We start from the raw sequence: 7903 nt of genomic DNA, 5'->3' as shown, positions 1-7903 counted from the left end.
CCCATTTTCCAAATTGGGCACAAGTCAGAAATCGTGAACTGAAGGCCTACCAACGTGACCTCGATTATGGGAAGGTGCTTGAAGGGATCCTGAGAGATGCTGTTTTCGATCATGGGGAAAGGGAAGGGGCCATTAGAGATACTGAACACGGATTCTGGTAAACATGGTCATGTCTTACAAACTAGCTTGAGTTTGTAAAGAAGCCGTTAGGTTGGTGGATGGGGGAATCCAGTTGACATTGTCTACCTCAGGGTGTCAAATTCATTTGCTATGGTGGGCCTTATCCAATATCCAGGCACTTGGCATGGGCCACATTCAGCAAAAGCTATTAATATAGGAATAAATGAAGATAAACTACATCAGAATTTACATTTAGACTTTATTTACTGCTGCTGCTCCCCATTCCTGGCACCTCTTAGCTTGAGCATTCATGAACTGACCCTGCTCAAACAATAACCACAAGAATATCGCTGCATTGTTCTGCCTGTGACCACAAGGCTGTGTCACTGCCATACACAGATAGCGTTTCCTTGCTTCACATCTCCATACAAACACCATCACTTCACACATCCCCTTTCTACACAATTGCAGCAGACATGAGCAAGAATGTGAGGCTTATTAAAAGACACATTTCATTACAGCAAAGGTTACACTGGGAGAAATATTCAGTTATGTTCCATTACAGGCAAAATGCCGGGCAAACCAGCTGCACACTGGCACCTGAACAGTATCTCATCGGCCTGCAGGCTTTTCTTAAATAGATTTGCTGCCTGGATATAAACTTAAACCAGCTTTGCAGGTGTGATGCTCTATTCACACATTGAAGGAGAGAGAGATGCTCTGGGGTACACGCTAAGTCCAGTAGCTGGAAGTGATTAACAGACTGGGTTTTGTGTTTAGTGATCCCGGGCTTGTTACCAATACCACCAAAGATGAAGCCCATAAAATAAAAGGGACAGTGAATACTGTGTCACTGCGAGCGAGTCAGAATGAGAAGCTTTAACAGCCGTTGTTTCACAAAGGGAGACCTCACCAGACCAAAGGACATTGGTGGCGTTTAATGGGCTGTTTGTGTCACTGGGCTACAGGAGGCGATTTGTGACAGAAGGAAAGCTGGTCACAGCAAACAAACAGTTTACCGGCCTGTCCAGGGCCCACTCTGATCCCCACCTTCTCTCTCTCACTATTGATGGACACTGCTGCAGTAATTGCTCCTCTGACCTTTCCTCTCTTGTCCCTCCTACACCCCTAATACACAGCCCGACACAATCTCCCTCCCCCTACATCCTCACTGTGCTGGAATCCACACCAGTTTCCCCATCTGTTCCTTGTTCTCTCCCTGGATCCTGAAACTACAGAACTCGCTCTTCCCCTCCGGAAGTCTACAGGCTCTAAAACTGAAGCTTGGTGTCCCTCAGTCCCGACTCCTTGATTTACCTCCCATTCTCTCCTCCTCTTTCCCCCTTGGTTGTGTTCCACACTCTGGGCCTTGGGCCTTCCCCGGGGATTCTCAGTATGAACAGGGGAATGTGTGTCGAGACAGGATGTCCCAGCTCTCCACCTTTAAAGGGGCAAGGAATGGCCCCGCTTTATGACATCACTGCAGTGCCTAGCAACCAACCTCCCTGAGCCCTGCTCATTATGGGCTGGGTTGAGCTCAGCGCTGTTACAGGAAGAGAAACAGGAGCAGGATTCAACCCGTGTGGAGCCCAGGATTAATGGGGAGAGGTGCAGGATCAATTTATATCTTATTGAGTGAGAAATGTCATTGTCCCGGACACTCCCTGTCCCTCATTATCTGTGTCAGGGAGCGACCGATGGGTTCACTCTGTATCTAACCCGTGCTGAGCCCGACTGAAGAGTGTTTGATGCTGGGCATGAGGTGCTCAACTCGATGAGCACAACATTTAGCCCAAAGATGATCAGATGAACCCATCAGCTTCTCCCCTGGACACAGGTCCTGAGGACAGGGAGTGTCTCTAATAATTTTGCTGGTGTCCTTGATCAAATTTAAACACCTCACTCATCTCTTTTTAAAATTAGTTCATGGGATGTGGGCATTGCCTCTCATTAAATGCTAGAGAATATAGACCTAGTCCACTCAATCTCTCATAGGACAATCCCCCCATCCCAGCAATCAGTCCGGTGAACCTTCGTTGCACTCCCTCTATAGCAAGTTTATCTTTCCTTAGGTAAGGAGACCAAAACTGTGCACAATACTCCAGGTGCGATTTCACCAGGGCCCTGTATAATTGCAGCAAGACATCTTTACTCTTATACTCAGATGCTCTTGTAATAAAGGCCAATATACCATTTGCTTTCTTAATTGCTTGCTGTACCTGCGTATTAACTTTTAGCAATTTGTGTCCCAGGTCCCTCTGAACACCAACATTTCCCGATCTCTCACCATTTAAAAAAAATACTCTGCCTTTCTATTTTTACTATAAGTGTGTAACTTAACATTTATTCACATGATATTCCATTTGACATGTTCTTGCCCACTCGCTGAGCCTGTATATATCCCCTTGAAACATCTTTTTATCCTCCTCACAACTTACATTCCCAACTAGCTTTGCATGCTAGCAGCACTCCACCAGTTACAGCCTACCAACCCGGAAGGACCCGTTTATTCCTACTCTCTGTTTTCTGTCCGTTAACCAATCCCTCAACCTTGCTAGTATGTTACGTCCAATCCCATGAGCCCTAATTTTGTTTAATAAACTCTTGTATGGCACCTCATCGAATGCCTTCTGTAAATCTAAATACACCACATCCAGTGGTTCCACCTTATCTATCATGCTAGTTACAACCTCAAAAAACACGAACAGTTTTGTCAAGTACAATTTCACTTTCGTAAATCCGTGTTGATTCTGCCCAATCCTGTTATTACTTCTGAAGTTTGCTGTTATCGTGTGCTTAATAAGAGATTCTAGCGTTTTCCCTACTACTGATGTCAGGACTACCGGTACTGCACGGGTTAGATACAGAGCAAGTCTCATTCCATCCTGTCCCAAACACTACCAGGGTTGATGCAGAATAACTCTCAGTCTACAATATCCCAAACACTCCTAGGGCAGGTACAACACGGATTAGTTACACAGTAAAGCTCCCTCTACACTGTCCCATCAAACTCTCCCAGGGCAGGTACAGTACAGGTTAGGTCCAGCGTAAAGCTCCCTCTGAACAGTCCCATTAAAAGTCACAGGGCAGATACAGCACGGGTTAAATACAGAAATAATTTCTTGCACTACACTGTCCCATCAAACATTTGCAGGGCAGGTACAGCATGTGTTAGATACAGAGTAAAGCTCCCTCTACACTGCCCCATCAACCACTCCCAGGGCAGGTACTGCATTGGTTAGATATTAAGTAAAGCTCCCTCTACACTGTTCAAATAAAAACTCCTAGGGCAGTGTGGAAATGTATTTTTATCTAAGCTGATACCATACGGTATTTGTGTGCCCTTTGCAATATATATATAACAAAATGGAGTCCTGGTCCTTCCAGAACTTTCTGCATAAAAGCAGTCAGCTTGCATAAACAGCTAAGCCTGGTTTGAGATGGCTGATGGCCATCAGACAGCTAGGAGACAAGTCATGCTGAGACAAGTACACCCCCATGGTGCTCTCCTATTGTCTATACGACACAAGTTCCATGCCACCCCACCCTTTTTGAAGTACTCAAACCACCAGCCATTATCTCTTGTAGAGACCTCATCCAATTGATGCAAACAGATAACTGACTAGGAAACTGAACAATCCTGACACAATGCAAGACAGGTAATAGCTCATTACCACATTCTCATGGAGTAATGGCCGGCTGGCCAACTAATAACCCTGACAAAAGGAAATATCTGGAAACCATGTCAGGACAAGGATGTAGTAATTAACTCTTTATCTGTATTCACTGACTGCGAGACAGAGCCAATACACAGGGAGAGGCCATAACTTGGGTTTTACTGTATAAATATCTCGTGAAACTGTACCATTTCGGAGGTGTTCACTTAGCCATTGACTGAGTGTGACCTGCCCTTGCTAGCAAGTAAATTAAAGAAACTTCTGCCGGAGCTGAAAGTGTCGGAGTCATTTTTCGGAGGTCGAGATTTCGACAGTTATTTCTTGGAGGTTCCACCGAGATGCATACTCTCTGTCCTGTGAGTAAAATGGATACAGGCATAATGCCTCTCCAGTGAAAGGCTTCAGTGGCCAAAACAAGGTGAGCTTTTTGCTCACAAGAGGTTTCTTCACTGTTGAATCGCAAATGTAATCTGTTGTCCACAGGGGAGGTACTGCAATCTACGAGACTCGACATTTAAAAGCTAAAGATATTTTTTAGAACCATTTCTTTCTCGGCTCGCAAGCAGAAGAGAACTGGTTCTGGAAAAATCTCGAAACAGCCCGGGGAAGGTTTCAGTAGGGAAGGTAGAAATAGCGCTAGTCGATCGAAAAAGGTTCCTGAAGGTTCTTATGTGATAAGATTAGAAAAAAAAAAGCGCTAATCAATCGAAGGTTCTTATGTGATAAGAGTTAATTGTTTTTAATTAGGAAAAGGTTCTTATGTGATAAGAGTGGAAAAAAAAGAAGCGCAATCGATCAAAGGTTCTTATTTGGTAAGAGTTAGGGTAATGGAACCATAAGTTTTATCAGTTTTATAAGTTGTATTAGGATAAGTTAAGGACTCGGTCTGTAGTAGCGTACAATGCAGACTGAGAATTGATTATTTGTTTAGATAGAGTTTAAGGTTATGATTTGTGTACTCGCGTGAATGTTGTTTGTCCTAGTTGTCCTTGTTATACTGTTGTGTGCAATACCTTTGTGCGACATTGCCATTAGAGAAACGGGAAGAGTCACTAGGGAAAATTGTGATTCGGAAAAAACAAGGATTGATTAAGAAAAGAAACAGTAACTGATTGATCAACTACGGTTGGTTCGTGCCAACATATCTCACACACCCAGACTGAGCCCGAATTAAGAGCCTTTTCAGGCCACGTAACGGCCAGGAGAAGTGGGCGTAGAGAACTCGGTTGGCCGAAAGGATTGAGAGATCAGAAACTGTGGAAAATCTTAATCATCCAGAATGGGTGCCGGAGCAAGTTAAAACACCTCAAAAGGCACACCTGCCTATGTCATGCTCCAGAATTGTGGTCAGTCTTCAATTGACCAAAGAAAAAAAACCGGTAAAGTGGACTAAGGGTGAAAACAGGCCATTTCCACCCGATGGTTCATTTAATTTAGAGAGAACAACATGTCTAGAGGAGTGTCTTATAAACAGAAATCCAGGTAGAAAAAAAAGGAAAGTAATAGAAAAGGCCTGGGTTCTGATTCTTCAAGCCCATGTAAAATTAACAGAGGAAGTAAATCAATATGTAAAAAAAAAAGAGAACCTGATAGTGACTTATAGATTAAAAAAAAATAAAGCTGGCCAAAAAAAAAAAGCTTTATTGAATGGAGAAAGACTTTTGTGAATGTCTTGTCTTTGAATGAGAGTGCTTCTGTGTTTTTTTTCTCATGTGTCTGGAAACCTGTTTGGAAAGGTTGTGGAACTGCCTGTTTGTTTTAGCTCCATCCACTTTTTCAAACAGAGTGAAGTTTTTTTAACCCTTCATAGTGTTGTCCTGTATGTGGGAAGTTTAAGACATTTTAAGTTAGAAACGCAGGTGTGGATTTATTCGGATGAGAAGTTACGGAGCTAGGAAATGCACAAAGGATAGGTTTGTTGAGACATGGTCCTGGTGGTTAAAAAAAGAGAATTTATTTGACACACTCACTTACTTGTCGAAAGAAGACACGCAATCATTGATTATATTGGTATGAAAGACATAAATTTAGTCTAGGAGTAAGATAAAGAACGGGGAAGGAAAGTTGTAATGCCTTGGGAAGTTGTGATGCCTTTTTTTTTTAAAGCCTTTGTGGGTCTCTCGAGGTGCAGGCTGGGGGAGTACACTCCCATTGTCCTTGGTATAAAAGCTTCTAGCTCAGTAAGAGGATTTGTTTTTTTAGATAAAGAGTGGCAGTACAATATTTGAATTGGGATTTCGAGATATTTCAGGTGATCTCCTTGATCAACATTTTGGGTGTATTGGAAAAATCTTGGGTTTGGAAGCCTTTTAATAAAATTATAAAACAAGTACTTTACATTCTGTGATCTGTGAATCACTATAAGCATAAATGAGAAGTCCGTGTAACACACCGATTCTTCCGGTTCAGAAGCCCAATAGTGACAAATGGAGGTTTGTCAATGACCTACGAGCTGTGAATGAATCTACTATATTCTCACAATGCTTAAAGAAGGATTTGGAATGAAGTATCCCGGAATGCTTTCCAGAGTCTTAAGCAGTCCCTCACTTCAACACCAGCCTTGGGATTACCAGATTACACTAAGCTATTCAACTTATTTGTGCATCACAAAATCGGGTTTTGCACAATCTGTTTTGACTGTTACATGGGGACAGGCAGCGACCGGTAGCGTATTTCAGTACCCAACTAGACCTAGTGGCACGCGGACTACCAGGATGTCTTCCTTCGCTGGCAGCAGCTTATTATGCTGTACAACAGGCTCAGACAATAACTCTAAATCATCAGACCATTCTATACATCCCACACTCTGTCTAGATTTTACTTACTAAATGTGCCACCCGACACCTAACCTCTGCAAGAACCACTAAATATGAAGTTGAACTGTTATCAAATCTGAACCTTAGCAAAAGATGCACTACCTTAAATCCAGCCACTCTACTCCCCACGGAAGAAGACGGCGAACCCCATTCATGTGAAATGGTAACCGAATTAGTGACTAAACCACGTATCAATCTAATAGATGTACCAATGTGTAACCCTGATCTAGTGTACTATGTTGATGGATCAGCCTTACGAAATGATAGGGGCCAACCTAGAGCGGCTTATGCAATTGTAACCCAGTTTAATGTTGTCGAAACAGCCTCTCTTCTAGACTCCTTTTCAGCCCAACAAGCCAAATTGTTTGCGTTAACTCGAGCCTGTATTCTGGCTGAAGGACAAACAGTTAATATCTACACTGACTCCAGGTATGCTTTTGGGGTATCACATGACTATGGACAAATTTGGAAGATTCGCGGGTACCTGACTTCAGGAACCCCTATCAAAAATGCAGAACAAGTGGAAAATCTCCTGCGAGCCATTCAGTGCCCCTTGAAACTTGCCATTATCAAATGCCAAGCACATACAGGCCAGTCGAATGAGGTGGCACTTGGGAATGCCAGAGCTGATAATGCAGTAAGTCAGCAGCTCTTGTCAAAAGGGGGGATGCAGGTGTCATTGTTCCCACTAAGGAAAAATAATTGCTCAGACCCGCCACCCACTATTAATGACGTGCTGGCCTTTCAGACACAGGCCAGTACGGAGGAGGTGGTGACCTGGACGAAGGATCAATGTTATAAAAATCCAGAAGGAATATGGGTTCACCATGACGGCCGCGTGGTGGCGCCCAGATCCTTACTTCCATGGATTGCCCGATGTGTTCATGCATTCACACATGCAGGCAAAGGGGGATTGGCAGATTATATTTTGGCAACTTGGTATTTCGGCAATTGCAAAACAAATCTGTGAAAATTGTGTTACCTGTCAGACAATAAATCCGGGTAAGACGGAAAAGGTAGAATCTGCCTCCCACCCAAATCCAGTCGGGCCTTTTGTACATTTACAAATGGATTTTATTGAATTACCTATGTAGAAGAAAACAATCCATGTCCTAGGTTAAAGGAAGAGTTAAGTTCGCTTTTGCTGATTCTGTAGAATTCACGGAGCTAGAGAAAATTACCGAAACTTATCAGCCTCAATGAACAGAATGTTGTATATACATGACTATCTGGTCTTTGCATGAGTTTCCAGATACCTTGCTTATCAGCATAGGGACAGAGAGAAACTAT

Source organism: Pristiophorus japonicus, unplaced genomic scaffold, assembly GCF_044704955.1.
Source record: "Pristiophorus japonicus isolate sPriJap1 unplaced genomic scaffold, sPriJap1.hap1 HAP1_SCAFFOLD_371, whole genome shotgun sequence".
NCBI lineage: Eukaryota > Metazoa > Chordata > Chondrichthyes > Pristiophoridae > Pristiophorus > Pristiophorus japonicus.
This window is presented reverse-complemented; position numbering follows the sequence as displayed.